This window comes from Arvicola amphibius, chromosome X (genome assembly GCF_903992535.2).
Source record: "Arvicola amphibius chromosome X, mArvAmp1.2, whole genome shotgun sequence".
In the NCBI taxonomy this organism is placed as follows: Eukaryota; Metazoa; Chordata; class Mammalia; order Rodentia; family Cricetidae; genus Arvicola; species Arvicola amphibius.
The window spans coordinates 127,093,287-127,113,975 of record NC_052065.1 but is presented as its reverse complement, the minus strand read 5'-3'; the positions used below and the strand labels follow the sequence as shown (position 1 = coordinate 127,113,975).

General features: G+C 35.9%; 1 pseudogene; it reads right to left on the bottom strand.

The window, feature by feature from the left end:
- LOC119804492 overlaps positions 1 to 15,592 on the bottom strand; it is a 55,966-nt pseudogene extending 40,374 nt beyond the window's left edge.
- Between the last annotated feature and the right edge of the window lie 5,097 nt (positions 15,593 to 20,689).

The window sequence follows — 20,689 nt, the reverse complement described above, 5'->3', positions numbered from 1 at the left end:
AGGTGGGTCAGTTGATTTCAGTTGTAGTCAAGTTGATAAACAAGATTAGACATCATAGTAAGCAAATTTATTTTCAGATATTTATTGCAGTGTTGACAACCAAAAGTAAACATTAGCTTATAGCTCCACAAATAGTGTATTCACACCATTATTACATCATAGCTCACAAAACTACTGTGTTTAAAAATCCTGTCAGAAGTCCAGGAGATACCTTTCTAGACATGAGTATTTACTGTATAAGCATGAGAATCTGGGTGCAACCTCCAGAACCTCAATAAAATCTCATTGTAGGTACATGTACTTTTAATTTCAACTCTGCCAAAGATTAATTAATGGGAGCCTGCTGGCTGCCAGTCTAGGAAAATAGCAAGGTCTAGCTTCAGCAAGGGAATATTGTTTAAAGGATAAGGCAGAGACTGATAGAGAAAGATGCTGGAGTCTTCACCTATTAACTGTATGTGTACTAGCACACAGAGACACAAAATGCACATACATATATGCATACATAAACACAAACACATATATTGTTTACATATCAAATACACACAAACATCACAAATTACACATACAGACAAAACATTTGTAGCACACACTTATGCATTATAAAATAAAATAAACCTCTGTTAGAATGGAGGATATAGTCAGTAGCAAAGTACTTTATTATATATAATTATTGAATTTCTGGGTTAATTACATAGATAAATAAAATAAAATAATGATGCTTGCCAATTTTATTGTTGAATAGCATCTTACTGGTTTTTTTCCCCTACTTGTTCTTTGGTATTTCAAGAAAGGATATCTCTGTGTAGTATGGAGCCTCTCTTAGAACTCACTCTGTAGACCAGGCTAGCCTTAAATTCACAGAGAGTGGCCCACCTCTGTCTCCTGAGAGGTGAGATTAAAGATGTGCACCATCAATACACGCTTGGCATTTTCTTAATTAATTTTGAACAAATAGGTGATTTAGACACATATTCAACAGACATATACATATCTTTACCTAACAGTAAGTTACCTAATTGTCCTTTGTTTATTTTTTTGTTCTGCATGGTTTTATATTTTAATTTTATCTCACATGTAATAAGAATCAGTCAATAACATATAGATTATTAAAAAGAGCAAATGTAATTATCAAACTTAAGAGCATTTAGAATTCCAGTACTGTACAATGTCTTCTACATTATTCCTTTTCACCAATCGTTCTATATATGCTGTCTGTCACCAAATAGAATGATACCATAAATGTTCTTTTGCAGTTTCCTTTTCTTCTAGAAAAAATAAACAATTTATACATGATAATGTATATTTGTAGATAAGTCATTACAACTGAGAAACAAAATTCACAGTAAAGAAAATATAAGCAACACACACAAGTTGTGTAATATATTTATTTTATATTTTAGTTCTTAATTATTTTTATGCTGTGTGTGAATACTTGTCTGCATGTATTCCTGTGAACCATATGCATGCAGTTCACAGAGAGGCAAAAGAGAACACTGGGCTTTCTGGAACTAGAGTTACAGACCATGTAGGAACTGGGACTTGAACCCAGGTACTCTGAAAAAAAGAGCTACTACAATGAACTGCTGAGCCATCTCTCCAACCTCTGTAAAACAGTCTTAAACTTTTATGTATCTCTGTGTGAATTTTTATTAGTTAAACTTAAACTTAAGAATTGTTTGGATTCCTATCAGTAGTATCTTGTTAGCTATCCTTTATATATGTGGATAAAATTCAAAACCTCACACTAGCTATGCAGGCACTGTACAACTGATCTATATAACTAACCCCACTATTTTTTCAAGATACAAAATATTCAACAGCAAAGATATGAGAAATAAATTTAAGCCCAACAATATAGATATTATCATTCATTTTAATGCCAATTCGTCATAGAAGAGAGTATTATACCTCACTGTTGAATTGCATTTTGGGGATTAGCATTGAGTTTGATTCAATTGGTCTTATTTTATTATTATTACATTTTGATATCATTTTAGAAAATATATTATTCCCCTTCTTTTTTTACTTTATAAGATACTGGTTGTTGAATGAAGAAAATTTTGATGCATGATAGATAAGATGTCTACCACTGAAGTTATCTCCTCAGCTTTTAAAATAAAGGACTTCAGCTTTTTCCTTTTGTTTTTATTTTATTTGTTTTTTTTTTCAGTTTTCCAGATTCTTCTTTTTAAATGCATGCTTCACGAGAGCAAAGAGGGAACATTTTTGCCTTAGAAGATTTTCTTTTCAATCTTTATTGTGGCAATTTCTATCTCCCAATTAGATATTTATCTAGGCAAAGATATTGTATCTAATTATAGCAGATAAGATTTGAACAAATGAACTCCAGAAAAAAAAGCTTTGGGAAATTGTTTATCACTAATAAAACATGTAGTCTTCTTCAAGTTTTTTGGTCATAACTGCAACTGGAATTGTAGGAGACTAAAGTTCAAGATGGTACACTGAGAATGAGCAGTAACTATTAGTTCATTTATGATGGTGAGTGACTTAACTAAGCTATTTGGGAGCCTATTATCTATAGACTTCTTAATTGCATGAAGAAATATTTTACAAAATAGTTGAAAGTGACCTCATTGTGGCTGGACAAGTACCACATATCAAAATTAAATCAAGACCAGTTGGACAATATAAATAGACCTATAACCTGCAAGGAAATAGAACCTATCATCAAAAGTCTCCCAACTAAAAAAGCCCAGGGCTGGATGCTTTCAGTGTAAAATTCTACCAGAACTTCAAAGAAGAGCTAATACCTATACTACTCACAGTGTTCCACATAATAGAAACAAAAGAAACATTGCTAAACTTTTCTTATGAGGTTACAGTAACCCTAATACAAAACCACACAAAGACTCTGCAATAAAAATTACATACCAGTCTCACTCATAAACATTGATGCAAAAATACTCAATAAGATAAAGGCAAATCAAATCCAAGAACACATAAAAAAAATTATCCACCACGATCAAGTCGGTTTTATCCCAGAGATGCAGGATTGGATCAACTTATGAAAATCTATCAATGTATTCCACCATATAAATAAACTGAAAGAAAAAACATATGATCATCTCATTAGATGCTGAAAAATCATTCAACAAAATCCAAAACCCCTTCATGATAAAGGTGTTTGAGAGACCAGGGATACAAGGAAAATATCTAAACATAATAAAAGCAATATACAGCAAGCTGACAGCCAACATCAAATTAAATGGAGAAAAACTCAAAGCAATCCCACTAAAATCAGGAACAAGACAAGGCTATTCACTCTTTCCATAACTATTCAACATAATTCTTGAAGTTCTGGCTAGAGCAATAAGGCAACAATAGGACATCAAGGGCATTCAAATTGTACAGGAAGAAGTCAAACTTTGGATATTTGCAGATGATAAGATAGTATGCAAAAGTGACCCCAAAAACTCTACTAGGGAAATTCTAGATCTGAAAAAAAATACCTTCAACAGTATGGCAGGATACAAGATAATTTCAAAAATTCATTATCCCTCCTACATACAAATGATAAAGAAGCTTAGAAAAAATAAGAGAAACATCACCCTTCACAATAGCCACAAATAATACAATATATTTAAGGGTAACACTAAAGAAGTGAAACCTTTTTGACAAGAATTTTAAGTCTTTGAAGAGTGAAATTGAAGAAGATACCAGAAAATGGAAAGATCTCTCCTGCTCTTGGATAGGTAGGATCAACATAATAAAAATGGCAATCCTATCAAAAGCTGTCTTTAGAATCAATGCAAACTCTATCAAAATCCCAACACAATTCTTCACAGACTTTGAAAGAACAATAATCAACCTAATATAGAAAAAAAAACAGGATAGCCAAAATATTCCTGTACAATAAAAGAACTTCTGGAGGCATCACCATCCCTGACATCAAGCTCTATTATAGAGCTACAGTAATGAAAACATATTGGTATTGGCATAAAACCAGACAGGTTGATCAATGGAATTGAATCAAAGACCCAGATATTAATCCACAAACCTATGAACACCTGATTTTTGACAAAGAATCTACAATTATACAATGGAAAAGAGAAAGCATCTTCAACAAATGGTGCTGGCATAACTAGATGTCAATATGTAGAAGAATGAAAATAGGTTTATGTACAAAACTCAAGTCCAAAGGAATTAAAGACCTCAACATAAATCTGACCACACTGAACCTGATATAAGAGAAAGTGGGAATTAGCCTTCAATGCATGGGCACAGGAGAACACTTCCTAAATATAAAACCTGTAGCACAAACACTGATAGCAACAATAAATAAAGGGGACCTCCTGTAACTGAGAATCTTCTGCAAAGCAAAGGACACAGTCAATAAGACAAAAAAGGAGCCTACTGTATGGGAAAAGATCTTCACCAACTCACATCAAACAGAGGACTGATCAGAGAGTGGAAGGGGAATATGAGGGGAGAAGGTGATGGGGAGGAGAACCTGAGGGAATGGGATAGTCAAGATGGAGGCAGTGCAGAGATGAAAGAAAAAGAAAGATATATTTTGATTGAGGGAGCTACTATGGAGCTAGCAAGAAACCTGCCACTAACTAGATTAATTCACAGAAATTTACAAGGATGACCCCAGTTAAGACCCTAAACATAGAGGAGAGTGTTCCCGAAGTCGCCTTGCCCTGTACTCAGACTGATGAATACCTTAAATATCACCAGAGCCTTCATCCTGCAAATAGGCAGAAACCTCAGCATCAAAGGCAGAGACCCGCATTGAAACACTGGACTGAGCTCCCAAATTCCAGTTGAAGAGTGGGAGGAGTGACAGTATAAGCAAACAGTTCAAGACTATGATGGGTACACCCACCGAAACAGTTTACCTGAGCTAGTGGGAGCTCACCAACACCAGCCAGACAGGGAAGGAAAGAGCATTGCTCCAAACTAGTCTCTCTTAATGTGGGTAAAAATTGTATAGTTAGGGCAAACTGTGGGGCTACTGGCTGTGGCACCAGGATTTATCCCTACTGATTGTGCTGGCTTTTTCGGAACCTATTCTCTTGGGATGGATACCTTGATCAGCCTAGATATAGTAAGAAGGGCTTTAGATCTTTCCCCCAAAGCAATGTGCCTTACCCTCTTTGAGTAATGGATGGGTGTGGGGTGGGGGTAGGTTGAGGGCATAGGAAGAGGGAGTAGGAACTGGAATTGGTATGTAAAATAAAAAAATATAGTTTGTTTTCTTAAAAAAAAAGAGTTAAAGGATGACCTCACTGTGGCTGTGTATATCTTCTGCAATTTATGTTGGTTATATTTTATTTCATATGCTGTATGATATGATGGCATAGAGAGTTCAGGAATATCAACTAAGTTGCCTATTTAATAACCAGACAAAAAATTCAAGAATGAGATCCTCATAAAGTCAGAAGTTAAATTTGTGTGGTAAAGGTTGGGAAACCTTCCAAAAGCAATTTCTGAATCTAGCCTTCTAAATCTTTAGAAGATTTTTAAAAAAATTGTTAGTTTTGGATTATTTTGGACTCAATTTGAATTGCTTCTATATTCAAAGGGGAATAATAATTACTAACATCCTTAGTATTTTCACCATTTATACATTTTTTACAGTAAATATTCATAGTAGTCCTGGTCACAAAATTATGATTACTGTAGTTTTACAGATTTAAAAGTCTGAGCCATAGGAATATTACATGCCTAAGAAGGAATTTGGAAGTGTAAAACATCATAATTTGCTTCCAGACTTTTCAACACACAGAGGAGGTACCTCAAACCTCATGGTATTATAATTTTCCTTTTTGCTGAGGACTTTTTTCATTTAATTTGATTTTTAAGACTTTTACTCCCCATATCCTGGCAACAGTGATCACCTAAGGAATAATTTTTTAAGTGTCTCAAGATGTACTTACAGAAATCACTGTCAAAAAAATCCAAGATAGGAAATAAGAATTATGGCCATTTTTCAACATTAATAATTGCACACCGATGAGATTTTCATGTGTAAATCTATACTTAAGCAACGAATTGACCTTCATCATATATTTCACTCTACTACTTACCAATCAGATTTTGAAGACACTGCTGGATACTGGTTCTAATTTTTCTCTCTTCATATATTAATCAAAACATTGCTTTGAATACACACCTTCCTTCAATCTAGTGACAGTTTCACAGTACCTTGGAAATATGATACCCATTACTCTATAAATTTGATATTCCCTTCCCTATGGAAAGGAAGCTTTAGAAGTGGGGAACTAAAGTTGGCACACATCTGATGCCAGAGTAACTTGGAATATTTTTATTTCTGATTGGAAAATACATACTGGTGTGGGAAAATTGTCTGTAATCTGTCAATCATGTTTTAAATAAATGCTGATTGGCCAGGCAGGAGGTAAAGGTGCGAAAACCAGACAGGAAGGAGAAATGATGTAATGAGAACAGGAGAACTCTGGGCAGCAGTGGGAGGAATCAACTTCACTATTAAATATTATAGACTATACAGTATCCTTTGGGGAGTTTTTATACAAATAATATTCTACTGAAGATAGATTTTCCCCATAAACATATTTTAATGATCATGATGCTCTGCCATTGGTTTTAGTAGGAACCACTGAGGTTCAAAAGGTGGACAAAAGCTTGTAGTTTCCATTACAGAAAAAATAATTATTTTGGATTAAATTGAAATCCAATATATAGCTAGGGATAAAAAATAATTTATAAACAATGGTAATCAACATAAAGTTAGCAAGTAAATATATGTGCTTTCATTTGAGACTTATTATTTCAAGAAAGATGAACTCTTTGACAGTATTCTATTACACACAAAAATTCAAGGTAAATATTCAAATATGCTTATACTTAAGGCCCAATGCCTTAGCATATGAGGATAATTTGTTCTTTCTCCAAAGAAAGTATTCTGTGCATCCAAGAAATACTTGAGATTGAGTGAATTATAAGTGGGATTTGCAAACTCAGAATTTATTGACAAACCAGAATTAAAGAACTCTTGAGCTTCTCTCTGTTTGTACAAATGACTGCATAAAAATTTAAAAAGGTCTCATGGTTGGCAAGAGACTGGACTCTAGAGTGGTTCCCAGGTGTCCAAGGAGATGTCCCCAGCTTGTTTCTTGAGCAGCTGAGGAGAGGGCACCTGAACTTGCCCTATACTATAGCCACACTGATGAATATCTTGCATATCACCATAGAACCTTCATCTGGCGATGGATGGAGATAGGGACAGAGACCCACATTGGAGCACTGGAATGAGCTCCCAAGGTCCAAATGAGGAGAAGAAGGAGAGAGAACATGACCAAGGAAGTCACGAGGTGGGGCTGATCCAGTGGAAACTCACCAAAGCCAGCTGGAATGGGACTGATGGAGCATGTGATCAAGCTGGACTCTCTGAACATGGCTGACAAGGAGGGCTGACTGAAAAGCCAAGGACAATGGCACCGGGTTTTGATTCTACTGCATGTACTGGCTTTGTGGGAACCTAGTCTGTTTGGATCCTTACCTTCCTAGACCTGGATGGAGGGGGAAGGACCTTGGACTTTCCACTGGGCAGGGAACCCTGACTGCTCTTTGGACTAGAGAGGGAAGGGGATGGGGAGTGGGGGGAGGGGGAGGGTAATGGGAGGAGATGAGGAGGTGAAAATTTGTAATAATAGTAATAATAATATTAAAAAATTAAAAAAAAATGTTCTCATGTAAAGGACTCTTCCACTCAGGTCTAGTGATGTTTTGACTCTTAACATGTTTTTCCTTTGGAAAGGTATCTGTGTGTGTTGACAGAGATTTCTGTCCTGCAGGATGCCTGGTCCTGCAGTCATTCAGTCCCAAAGAAACACACAGAGGTCTACATTAGTTATAAACTGGTTGGGCTATTAGCTTAGGCTTCTTATTAACTCTTACATCCTACATAACCCATAATTCTTCTCTGTGTTATTTATGTGGCTTGGTACCTTTATCAGTGAGGTGTTCTCATCTTGCTTCCTTTGCATCTGAGTGACTCCTGAAGACTCAGCCTTTCCTCTTTCCAGAATTTTCCTGTTCTGGTTGCCCCACCTATACTTCCTGCCTGGCTACTGGCCAATCAGCATTTATTAAATGAGTACAACATACAACACTTTACAGGGTACAAAACCATTTTCCTACAGCATGTTTGTAGATATTAATCATGGAAGAACAACTTATTTTGGATTAATTATATAATTATATATGTATATTTAAACGTATATGTTCTTATTTGTAGTTATTTTTTTCATTTGAACAAGTGTATTATAAGGAAAAGTGTGTCTTAATGTTGTTTGCAGGAAACTATGCTCACAGTTTTGTGATAAGCAGCTATGAACTTCATGTGCACTTTTCAGGATAACCTGGTTATTATTTGTAAGTGTTTTCATAAGTTATACCAAGAAAGAACAACCAGAAAGTAAGTTTACTTTGGTGTTTTAAAGTTACATCATGGGTATAGGTACATTTTAGAGACAAAGAGCTCCCTGTTCCTTATTTGTAATTCTTCATATGGAGGTTATAAGGACAAATATCTTGATATAAAATTATTTTTCTACACATTTAATGATTCTCAATGTCAAATAGCACCTTTTATTTTAGCACTTTATTTAAAAATGTCAGAAAATTTACTATAGAAATATCTATAAAGCTATATATGTGCAGGAAATTGACAAAAAAATGACCACTCATTCCATGTTTTCCCTCAACTGTGTAGAGATAATTCAATGAAGAATAACATTAATGATGACTATTATAAAAAGGAAAATTATTTGAGGATAAGAGAAACTATACACTTTTGTGTAAGGTTCCAAGTTACAATAGGATCACAGGAGAAAACTTGGCATCTGGTGAAAGCTTTTTGCCTACAATTTGGGGAAAGGTAAATAATCCTTTGTTGTTTTGAGTTTATGTAAAGCAATGTCATTTTATCAAATCTCTCCCTTTCCTTCTCAAAGATTGTAGAGACAGTATTTGGTTAAAAACAGAGCAAGTAACTGTGTCTAAACAGAAAAGTTTAAAATATGAACTAAATTCAAATTTAAATTAATTATTTAGACATATTTGTGAAAAATACTTCCTTAAGCATTAACTGAAACTTTGCCTATAATACTTAAATTTTCTTAAGTAAGGTACCTATAACAAACTCTGTAAAACACAGATTCTTGTGCATAGTACATGTTAACCAAAGTACATGTATTATTTTTATAACATCAAGATCGGTTATATAAGGCAGGTTGTGTCTATCCTTCAGTAATGAGATGAAAACTTTCTTATTGTGATTGGAGTTGAGTACACAAAGCTTCTCTACTATTAAGGGATAGTTACCATTCAATAGGAAAAATATGGACATATGGTGTTTCTCAATTTGTAAACACCATATTGACCACAAAATAAAAATCACATACTCAGGTAAATTCAACTTTTATAAGTTCAGCATAATGACAGGAAAATGTACAAGAATCCTGAATTCTTCCCTGGCTTCAAATAAATCCCACTAGTGAAGTTGAAACAACATTCCTTTCTTCTATTTCATTAATTAGTATTCTTACTTATTCCAAGTCTATTGCTATCTATTTTCATCTGAGTGGTTGATAGTAGTTGATCCAACATCTTACCTACATTATCTTTTGTACCTATGTTCATCAACAATTGATTCACAAATTACTGCCCTTTGTGTGAGAACACTATAGATATGAACAAATTCTCTTAGGGGTTTCTTAGTATTCATAGCCAAACTATGTCATTATAACAGATTATCCTGAAAAGAAAAAGGGTTAAACAAACAAGTAAGTGCTTGAAAATTTTATTTGAAGTCTATGGCACCACAGTCTGTCAACACTTTATGCTTTTGTATCTGTTTCTGGTTCATATCTAAGAAACAACTGAGTCCACATATATCTCTAAAATGCAAATATCAATGCTTCCAAACCTCAATTTTCCTTCCAAAATATGGGGAAAGAGCTGCAAACTGAGAATATCATTGAAAGGATTTCAGGATCTCTAAATACAGATTAACTACTGCTAATATGGCATGGAATATATTTAGTGCTAAAGGAGAATTGTCTTTATTAAAATCATGATAAACTTTAACTTCAGTGCATGTCAAAATAGTTTTTCTTCTGTTTTCCTTTTCAGTAATCCTAGGATACTTTTCAGAAGAGTACTTTTTCAGTCTACCTCTTCATCAACTGTAGTAAAAATGACTATTACCACGACACCAAGCATTTAGTTTTCTTTTTCTTTTTAACTTATCCTTTGATCTTTAGCAGCTTAACATATACTTATAAGGATAAAATTTTACTCAGTGTGTCCTTTGAAATTTTATAATAATAATATTAGGCTAGATGCTTTACTTTGTTATCTCAGTTAATCCGCCTAGCAGTTCAGCCTATGAAATATTAATATGTTAATTTTATTCATGGTGAAGGTGAGTTTTAGAAAGTTTAAGTAACTTGCATTTGATTATGTGTCTGGTAAATGTCAGTATTATGATTTTATCATAGGTATATTTGAAAACAGAGCTACTTATTACTCATCACATTTATTTCCAAAATTTGAATATTTAAAATCATGTTAAATTACAGGTTGGTATTATTATTGTTACTATTATTTAACAGACCACTGAGAAGTAAACTAGAGGATTTAGTTACTCTATAAGAATAAATACAACAGCTGCTGAGAAACACTTGTGTATAAAACAAAAGAACTAAGACATACAATATTTAGAACACATATTTGTAGAGATCTTGCCAATATAATCTATGTCTCTAAAGATGAAGAAATGTATAGGATCTGTAATATATTATAGGATGCAATTACATATTGAAATATCTAAGTTAGGCACAGGAAAAAGAATTATTGTACTATATATTAGATTTTATTGAACCCTCTTGGAGAGATATGATTTATAAAATATTATAATAAAAAATCTTCCAAATACCTAATTTTCTAAAAGTCTATGTATGAAAAATTCTTAATTAAGGGAGTTGGCTAGTGACTACCTATCTCCAGGCAAGAAGATAAAATAAGATCACAGATGTCAAAATTTTTATCTTTCTACATGAGAATTTTATATTTTTGGCAAGATATATATGATTATTATGATCAAATTTATCTATCTTCTTAAGCATTGTATTTAAAAGGAACATCGTATTTCACTTATTAATGTCTTCTCAGCAGAAGTTCCTAAGGCCTATGTTAATGATGTGGCCTGTAGCCACTTTAGGGGTTTGTTCAGAGACCTCCTGTACTCCTATATTTTGTTTCAGACAAAACTATCATGATGAGCCATTGGTAAGTCAATGTTGAATTTTTTAAGCAAGTCTTTTAATATAGGTTCATATTTTAGGTGAGAGAAAAACTTAAAATAGGGCAGTAGCAAATAATGTTAGAGAGGGCAGGGACCTCTCAACAGTCATTGTCATATGTGTCTTCTTGATTATCAGCCAGCAGAATAAGGGGATACTTTCCCTCCCCATGTCCCTTGAATTATTTTTTCTGTATTTCTCTCCTGCCTCACTTGACATCATAAAGGCTCAGTCAAACTCATTTTCTCTAAAATATCACTTACAAGAGGGCATAAGACATACTATTTAGACATACTATTTAGACATACATCTAACTGTCCATTTGCTCCTCTGTACCTTGTTTTACCCTCTCAACTCTACAGCTGGAGCTAATTCTGGAGCTCACCTCTGATGCCACAGTCTGTTTCAATTGCCACCAGTAACATTTTCTCCAGTTTCTTCTTTGAAGCTGAGTTTGATAGCCATCTTCATAATAGTGAACTCTGAGGAAGAATCTTAAACATTTATAGTCACTCTGTAATCTACATATTATAGATAGCTAGACAGATATATATATATATACATATATATGTAAATTTAGATTTATTGTGTGGTGTGTGTTATTGGAATGTTAACAACAGTAATTAAGATTGGGATAAATGAATCTATTTTTCACCTCATCCAGGGTTACAGAGAAAAGTAGGAACATTTAGCAAATTGTAGCATTTAAACAGCTGTATCTTATGAATGTATTGCTATGAAAAAAATTTTAAAGTCTGACAAGACAACAACGTGTCCAGTTATGTCTCAGGCATGGAGTGCTCATGACAGCCTGTTTACCACATACTTAGTGGCATGAAGCTAGGAGAGCAGAAAAATGAGATAGAAAAATACCTCATGCAATTGCCAACTTTTTTCAGGGCATCTGACATTTTATACTCTGAAGGTTAAGAAGAATCACATGAGTAAGATGTTCATTCACAAGGGCAAACCACATGTGGCAAAAATATGTTATTCCACAAAGGCATATGAATAAAAACAGTTGAAATAAACTCACCCATATCTGCTGCCTGGGAGGGGCACAAAAATCATTCCAAGAACAGTTCTGTGTTTTGAAGAAATTGAGGTCACCAGGATTTTGTTTTCTGAGAGTTTCTTCACAGACACTGAGAATTCTCATTTGACTCCATTCTTGGACTGTGGTCCAAAGATTGCCTAATTCCAATCTGAAAATAAAATTATCCTGTACATATAAAACTGTGACCATATACAATTGAGGTCCTTAGAAAACTTTTAGGAGTTTTACTCTATCATGGTTTCATTACATTTCAAGAAATGGTCCCATTTCTAGGTTGGAACCAGCCTAATCTCTGCCTTTCCAGAATTTTTGTCATTCTATTTTTTTTTTTGGTTTTTCGAGACAGGGTTTCTCTGCAGCTTTTTTAGAGCCTGTCCTGGACCTAGCTCTTGTAGACCAGGCTGGCCTCGAACTCACAGAGATCCGCCTGCTGCTGCCTCCCGAGTGCTGGGATTAAAGGCATGCGCCACCACAGCCCGGCTTTAGGCATTCTTTTTGTATTTGGTTATTTTTCTTTTACCTCAATATAATATATAAATCCTACCCAATGTTAACTGGTTTCATTGCCTTATTATCGATTAATGGTGTATCCTTCTTTTGTCAACTTCTTAGTGTTAGACTAGAAATAAAAACATTCATGTTCCATCAGTCCCATTCCAAGTGGACTTGGTGGTCTCCCATTAGTTCTGTCCTGCCGTCTCAGTGGGTGAACGCGTCCCTCATGGTTCTGACTTTCTCATAATCTCTCTCCATCCGCTCCTCATCAGAACTTTGGGAGCTCAGTCCGGTGCTCCAATGTGGGGCTCTGTCTCTATCTCCATCCATCGCCAGGTGAAGGTTATCGGACTCTCTGAGGGTGGCTGATGGTGGAGGCTGACGGAGGAGCCAAGGACAATGGCGATGGGCTTGGTCTCTACCACATGGACGGGCTCTGTGTGAGCCTTGTCAGTTCGGTTGCTCACCTTCCTGGACCTGGGGGGAGTTGGGAGGACCTTGGTCTCAACATAGTGTAGAGAACCCTGATGGCTGTTTGGCCTCAAGAGGGAGGGAGTGGGGGTGTGGGTGGAGGGGAGGGGAGGGAAGGGGGAGGAGGAGGGGAAGAGATGGCAATTTTTAATAAAAAATAAATAAACTGGAAAAAAACCTTCATGTTATCTTTTCTTATTTAAATTGGTGAATTATTTCTGTACTGAAACTATAAAGACCTGGAAATGTGGTTAATTATTTCCCTTTCTACTTAAGGCCCACTAAATGCATATGGAATTGAATTATATATTGCCTAAATTTCTTATTGCATTGCTAAGCATCACAATTATTTTCATATCCCATGAACATACAATGTGATTCTACAAGTGGAATCCTTGCCTCTCCTTGAAAGCCAATAATGAATTCTCTTTTTAAAAAGAAATCTCTGTATTGATTTTTTTGTGAATTTGAATCATGCATCCAGATTCCATTCATCTACCCATTCTTTGATATCTGCCCTCTGCCCTGGCAACCTCCCCACAAAATAAAATAATTTTATAGTAAAAATGAAAAAAAAAAACAAAAAAAAAATAAAAAAGAAACAGCAAAAATCTCTGCATGGAAGCTGTGGTGTGACATAGCGAGTCACATATACACTTTAATCAATACATCTTTACTTGTGTTTATTGCAATGAGCCATTGATCTCCTTCAAGACCTCTGTCTTCTGCTACACCCTCAGTACTAGGCCCTCACTAAGACTCCTCTTGGATATCCTGCTGTTGCCTACTGTCATGGACATCGTGCAGCTTTAGATCTGAAGGTCTGACCCCTTCATATGCTTCAGCAGTTCATAGATGAGTTGGATGTTGAAGTGGGTCAACACATAGCCCTGTTTCTTGGCCTGGGTTGTAGTTGGGTTAGCCGGCCTGCCAGCTCTCCCTCATCATCACTACCAGGGCAAGCTATCTAGCACTGCCCCAGCAAGCTCATCCACTGCAGTACACAACAAGAAGCATGTCCTGTTCTCTTGCACTTGTGCCCTCAGGGCCAATTCATGTGCATCCACACCACCAGGGTCAGTCCTGTTTTGCCAGATGTAAGGTTTAGTCTCTTGAGTGCTACAGTTGTTGAGGTGCAGTGCAAGCTCTCTGACTCTCAGACACCCAGGCCAGCACTCTTGGACTGTGCCCAAGAAGGGTAAGGTTACCTTTCAGCACTTAACGGTGGCTCACAACTACACCAGCAGGCTGAACTGTTCTACCGATGCAAGGTGCAGCATCTACTCTGTTCTTCCATGTGCAGCAGTAAGTGAGAGACAGGGCCAGGGTCAGCTCTTTCAAATGTCACAGGAAGTTTGGAGCAGCAAGTTGGGGAGGGCATTTCTCCTTCATCCACTCCACCCTGTAACAATGAGGGGTGAGACCGGATCTCCCATGCACGATTATGGGTCCAGATCATCTGTGCCTGTCAACAGGGTCAGTTTTATTGTGCTGCCCAAGTGAGATGCATGGTTCACTCTCCTAAGTGCTGCAGTTGCCACTGAGGGGCAGGGCCAGCTCTCCCATTCTTAGGACAAGATTTCCAACCTGTAGTAAAAAAGGGAGTCATCTTTCCCTCACCAATGCAACTGTGTGATAGATGAATAGCTCTCTCACTCTCATGCCTTCCAGACTGGCTCGCCTGCACACTATCAATGGAGTCAACTCTTCTGTGCTGCCCAGGTGAGATGCTAGAGACGTTCATGGGGTGGGGCCAACTCTGCAGATCTATCCTCACTCTCTATGGTGGAAACAAGAGCCATGAACACCAACACAAACCAACAGGCTTCCCAGCCAGAGATTCAGGCATAGTTCTTGGCATCAGCCCAGGCCCAGATGACACAATGGCCCAGTGTGTCAGTGCAGGGCACTCAGATCTATATGACCCTGAAAGCAGTATGGCACTCACACACTAACTTGTCCCTAGATGACTGCCCAGACCTGTAGTTCCCATGGCCTTTGTTAGCAACATGGGCCATGGATATCAAGCTGAGCCATAATATCAATATAGACCCTGACAATGTTTGGACCCTGAACCCAAACAGGGCACTTAGATCATCATGAAATCTTACTGGCTGTTTGATACTTGAACATCAACATGGTTCTTAGTGGCAGCACAGATCCTGGCAACAGGAGCCACAGACAGCATCACAGACTCTGGCTGCAGCTGGGCAATGGACACAGACATGGCCTCTGCCAAAGTTAAGTCCATATGATGCCATGGTCCAATTGGCAGCACATGTCAATTAGGTCTGCAATACTGAATTCTTCATCATGGCTGTGTTTTTCTAAGCCACTAGCTTTTTTTTTTCTCAGAAATCTTGTTTACATGGAGTGTTATTAATGGATCAGTAACAATCTTAACAGGAAATTTTGTATATGCCATTTATGTCAATGCATTTGCTATGTCTAAAGGATCTCAGAAATGTTTTGACCATTAATATATATTTCAATTGGTTTACATAGTAAACCCCTATAGAGTATACACTTGGAATATATCACATAAGATTAGAGTTTCCTTCAATAATGTAAAAAGTTCTATATTGAAGAATAATCCTCTGGACACTGTGAACATGTATTAATCTCATTAGTTAATAAAAACTGATTGACAGGTGGTCAGGCAGGAAGTAAAGATGAGATAACCAGCCACAGAGGATACTAGAATAAAGAAGGGCAGTGTCAGGGGAGACACCAACAGTCACATGGCAAAGCATAGATGAGAAATGTGAGTTAATTTAAATGTAAGTGTTAGCTAATATCATGCTAGGCTTGAGCTATTGGTTAGGCATTTATAAGTAGTATCAAGCCTCAGTGTTGGTTATTTGGGAGTTGCTGGCTGGACAGGAAAGCTCCACTAACATATCTATAGTCTTCCCATAGTGTCTAACTAATTCAGTACAACATTGTGATAAAACTGATTCACTTTACTGGTAATTGCTACACATTTATGAGAAAGAAGTTGTCTAAAAACGATATCCTCTTCCTGTAGGTATGCTGCAATGTTAAAACTTTAAAACCTTCACCCAGAGCCAGGAAACATCACAATGAGATACAAATCAAATCAGTTAAGGTCTCTTGCAAAAAAAAAAGTTAATGTGGTAATCTTTAGGCTCCCTCCTCTTTTGATAGATGAAAATAGAATACTTGTAGCACTCCAAACTGTCCTTAAGAGTGTTCCTTGAATTGTATATGTTCAACTCCTTCCTTATGCTTTCAAAAGGCTCAGTGTCACTCTCACTATTCTTAGGATTCAACCACATTCATTTGAACTATGGCATTTTTAAATATGTGCCATTCTTCTTATACTAAACACACTAAAGTAAAAGTCATATTCTATAATTTCTGATGATTTATCAGATCTTGCCTTCTTAATATTCACAGCAAAAGTTTCACTCTCCAGATAATTGGGATTATAGATAGAAACTAAACTTAATTAATAGAAGTTATTAGAATCACCATCAGGGTAAGGGTTGGTTATAAAGCATTATTGGGTAACTAGATACTAACAAATGTGTAGGCCATTGTACATGGCTCTCTTCCCTTATAACCAGCAGTTTATAGAACCAGGAAAAGAAACTGCACAATATTGATTGCTGTTCAGAAGAAAGCAATCTGAGTATCTCTGGGCTTATATGGTGACATGACATTCTGAACTGCCTGGAAGGTCTTAAGACTACTATCTAGGTAAATGCATTTAGGTAAAGAACAAACACCATTGTCACCTTTCTTTGGTGTACTGAAGTAACAAGAATAATTTTTAGATTGCAAAATAAACCACTATTTGTTATCCTTTTCAGATATGATTGTGAATGTTGGACTTGCTTTTAAATATTAGTTTCCTTGAGTGTAATAGAGATAAGGCTTGATTGTTCACTAGATACATTTGTCTCATTGATCAACTTATAAGAAGTTACTTAAAAATTAAGTCTGGGGAGAGGTATTGTAAATGAAAATTTCCCTTTTTCCTTCTGTTTAAAACCATTTCATTATAGTATTATTTAATATGAAAATTGTATGGCTACAGATACAATTTAAAGATAAAAAATTAATCCACATCTGCTTATAAACTACCTATACAGAAAGATATCCTTCAGGGAACTTGTCCCAGAAACTTCAAGAAATAATATAAAGCTTACCTAAAAAATACACTGCCAGAGTGGTTCCCTTAACCATTGTTCTTTAGTCATTCTCCAGGCTCACCTTTTAAGTATGCTTCACATTTTTCTTTAATAATCTGTACCTATCTGTTCTCTGCAATGTAGACTGTGGGGCTTGTGTGAATTCATTTGATGGAAATCTCAAGAACCTAGGTCACACAGGAGACCAAAATATGATCCTAGTAGATTCACCACTAAATCAAAAAGGAGCATTTCACTGAACTCACCAAAGTATGCTTAAAATCAACTGTAATTTAAAGAAAATTTTATTTCAAGAATGAGATAATAAGACATTTTGGCTCTTTTCATTAATAGAAATCTTGAGAGTCATATTAGAATTGTAAAATTTTATCAGGGAATTCAAGATTCCCTCTTGAGCTTCTAGTTTCAATAATTAAAGATTTTAAGAATGAGATTAAAAATAAGACTTGAGAACAACTTTATTAGAGTTTAAAAGAAACATATCAGGGAAGCAGGGTGCAAATCTTAGCAGCTTCCTGGAGAAGGAAGATGGAGAAGAGAATACGGAAAAGGCATGCAATCTGAGACAAGTTGGAAGCCATATGGTGGGGAGGGCAACTTTTGAGAACGAGTAAGGAGGTTGAAAGTACCAGAAAAAAAAATTCTTAGGCTCTAACTAGTATTTGAAAGAGAGAAAATAAAAGAAGGAAAAATATATCTTTCCGAGAAGATGCAGAAATATATCAGCAGAAACTACTAGTAGCTTATAGTTATGTCTAAATGGGTGTAAGATAAAAATAAATTATCTCATTCAAGGAATAACTTTCCTTCCTATCTCTTTAACATGGCTTAAGTTGAGCCCACTTGCTCTAGTGATAATACTATCTTCTAGAGTGACAGTCCCTTAGACAGGTCATTGACTAAGATGAACTCATTTGTTAGGTCTTGACCCAGGACAGACATGCCTTTCTTTTAAAAACCAGGCAAGGTTTTTCTTAATGGGCCTTTGCTACTTTGACATTCTTCTCTCAATGGAGTTCTAAGGTTTGGAAACAGAATAATTTGCCTGTGCCCTTATTCACCAAATATACAGTAGTTACATAAAAATGGCTGTTCTGTTTGACATTTTAGTTCATAGAACTAACTTACCAATTAATGTGTTCATTGCAGCAGTTTTAATAGCTATTTAGTGAAGCTTATAGATTGATTTATTTTTCAATGAAGTTTAGAGTTAATGAGGTAAATGTTAGGGAAAATGTGTCTGTCAATTTGAGTGTTTGGTCTGATTTTAGCTTGTTCTGCTATTTTAGAAATTTTGTGTAGGCTGCTATGTAGAAAATTCATTGATTTCTCTTGCAAAGCTATTTCTAACTTCTGCTGTGAGACTGAATATTTAGTAATGCAATATAAAGCATGCTATAAAATTAATCAAATGTTCATATTTTAAATGTAAATCATTGAAAGCTAATATAAAGAATCATTTTTATACAACCCTTGAGTTTCTTAATAGGTTTTAAAAATATACATTTCAAATAGGTTTTGTCCTATATTTGGAGATTAAAGATTTGTTAGAAACCAGAGATTTACAGGTCAGATGTGGCAATATCTGGAATGAAATACACATGAAACTGTTCATCAGAATGAACATTTTTATTAGGAAGTATCTCCTGACCAGATTGTTGGGGCAGGATGGCAGGCTTGAACCTTGAAATGGAAGAGCCTTAATGACATAATTAGGGGGGATGGAACATCATACCTGAGACAGAATAAAGGACTTTGATTGAAACATATCTGTTTCCTTTCAAAACCTGGAGAAGCACTTTATTAAGAGAGAAAGCTTGATATAGGAGAATGGGAGAAGCACCTACCATATGTGGCATAACTAGGCTCCTGAAAGAAAAGCCCTCTGATCCCTTAAAGAGTTAGGTCTCAAACCCAGGAGAAGGCTCACTCAGTATCTGTGAATCCTCCAGCAGTACTCACCCAGCCCCCTACCCAAAACCTTTTCCTCCCAGGGATTGGGCCTCTGTTTCCCTTTCCCCAGCCTCTGATCTGTATATAATCTCAGCCATTTTAGCTAAGCAGATCTCTTGGTCTCATTGCCCAGATCCCTCTCTCTTGGTGAGCTGGTTCTCTTTCACTTTCCCCCCCCCTTTGTCCTCCCATGATACTGTTTAGTCTGATGGCCATGTTCACCCTGAACTCTTCTCTCTATCTGCTCTTTTCCCTTATATGTTCAACAAAAATCTTCTCATACCCCCATTCAGTTTGGACACTTCCAGATGCCTCTGGATGAACCATTCCTCATATCTATAATAAAATCCCCTTAAAAATACCTTAAAATGGTCATATCCTAATTTTCATTCATCATGGAAGGAAACTGTCTGCATATATTAATCAACTGGTAAAAATTTTTCATAATATGTAAAATTTAGAATATTGCAGATCACATTAAGTATAACTTTGGGGCTATCTTGAGCTAATACAGAAAAGGCATTCCTGACATACTTTTTTTTTTCATTCCTAACATCCTGATAAACAAATACCTTTGAAATGTACTAAATCAATAAAACCTTCTTCTCCACTGAAGGACTAAGAATATTATGAGAAAACATGTGAGGCCTTCTACAAGTGGCTTCATTGATTTGTCCACCAATACATTTTAGAATTGTCTTGATTTATGACTTTCTTTGTTATCTTAATAAAAAAAACTCCATGATAGTGCTTCCATGTTGGAATATAGAAGCTAGAGAAATCAACTCAATATTAATTAGGTCATGGCAAGTCAAATTTGACTCCAGGTTAAACCATCTCCCCTTTGTTGGGAGAGCTGAGTTTTTTAAAGTATGAACAACACAGACTGCAATAACAAAACTGTCAGGGGAAATTTCCAGATAAAAATGTTGTGCTGACTAAAACGTCAACAGAACAATGACTAGTAGTCCCATCATCCTTCAAAGCTTGTCCTAGCACCTTCCATCACAGATAACTCAATGGAAATTTTAGCTCACCCAAAATGTGAAAGGCTTTTCCTACTGAACCAACATATAAAGACTAGAGAAGAGAACTGAAACTGATTGTAAAATTGTGTAGACAGATTGCAAAGTTAACTGACACCATTAAAGGAACAAAATAAAGCTTGACACTTAAGGAAATGCAATCTTAAATATTATGACGAAAAACTGAAAACA